Here is a 1,526-nt window from a genome sequence, read left to right on the forward strand (position 1 = left end):
TTTTCGTGTGCCATAAGGCACAGGTTGGCTTGTTCTGTTGAGGTTTCCTCATCGGAGCTTGAGTCATCACTCGCACTCCAAGTCGCCATCATTGCTTTCTTTTTGAACTTTTTGGGACCTTTCTTCAGTTGTGGACATTCGGATTTGAAATGTCCCGGCTTCTTGCACTCGTAGCATATAAGGGGTTGATCTTTCTCTTTCTCTTTGCTTTGTTCCCCTTTTGTGAATGACTTCTTTCTCATCCCTTATTTCTTTTTTCTTAGAAACTTCTTAAATCTCCGGGTGATGAGTGCCATCTCTTCATCCTGTTCTTCATCTTCAGTGTCATCCGTTTCATCATCAGGCGAAGCTGTGGATTTGAGGGCAATGGTTCTTTTCTTTTTGACTTCATCCTCTTGATGTTGCTTCATGCTAAGTTTATGAGTCATCAAAGATCCAAGAAGCTCTTCTAGAGGTAGAGTGTTCAAGTCCTTTGCTTCTTGGATGGCAGTCACCTTGGCTTCCCAAGTTCTTGGCAATGACCTGAGAATCTTCCTTACAAGCTCACGTTAGTATAAGATTTGCCAAGACTCTTCAAACCATTAATTATATCAGTAAAACGAGTAAACATAGCAGTTATGGACTCATCATGCTCCATTTTAAACAATTCATATTTATGCACAAGCATGTTTATTTTAGACTCTTTTACTTGATTTGTTCCCTCATGGGTTACTTCTAATCTATCCCATATTTCTTTAGCAGATGCACAAGTAGAAATGCGATTAAATTCATTTGCATCAAGTGCATAATAAAGAACATTCATAGCTTTAGCATTTAATTATGCCAATTTCTTATCAACCTCATCCCATTCTTTCTCGGGTTTGGTTGACTCCTCACCATCTATAATCTTGGTGGGTGTGTGAGGATCTTTCACTATGATATTTCACATATCATAGTCGAGTGCTTGTATGAATATCTTCATCCGAGCTTTCCAATAGGTGTAATTAGACCCATTGAAAAGTGGAGGTCGGTTGGTAGATTGCCCCTCGGCTAGAGAAGTACCGACATGGGTAGCCATAGATCTTTGGCTCTTTGATTGTTAGATCAAAGAAGGGCTAGAGCACCGGGCTCTGATACCACTTGTTGCCCAGCTATGCAACCCAAGAGGGGGGGTGAATTGGGTTTTAAAAATTTTAAGCTTAACTAATTACTTATGAAAAGTATTTGTTAAAAGCTTGATGAATGAGAAGAAAGACTTTAATTCAAGATTAATTACCTAAAGCAAGAATGCAAGGATATAATAAAGAAATAAAGAGAAACAATAAAGCACACCACAAACACAAAGATTTATAGTGGTTCGGTGCCAACCTTGCACCTACATCCACTCCCCAAGCTCCTACTTGAGAATTCCAATCCACTATACTTGTATTCAACCCGAATACAAACATCGGAAACTCCGACACTAGCTATCCCAAGCTAGTCTACTTATTTTTCGGATACAAGCCAACCCAAAACACTTCGATTTCAGGTTCGGATCAACCTTCCCT

The 1,526-nt window shown here is 39.5% G+C and overlaps 1 pseudogene; it reads right to left on the reverse strand.

The window, feature by feature from the left end:
- Window positions 1-245: 245 nt before the first annotated feature.
- On the reverse strand, window positions 246-1,057 carry LOC140853773 (uncharacterized; annotated as a pseudogene).
- Between the last annotated feature and the right edge of the window lie 469 nt (window positions 1,058-1,526).

Source organism: Elaeis guineensis, chromosome 14 (genome assembly GCF_000442705.2).
Source record: "Elaeis guineensis isolate ETL-2024a chromosome 14, EG11, whole genome shotgun sequence".
NCBI lineage: Eukaryota > Viridiplantae > Streptophyta > Magnoliopsida > Arecales > Arecaceae > Elaeis > Elaeis guineensis.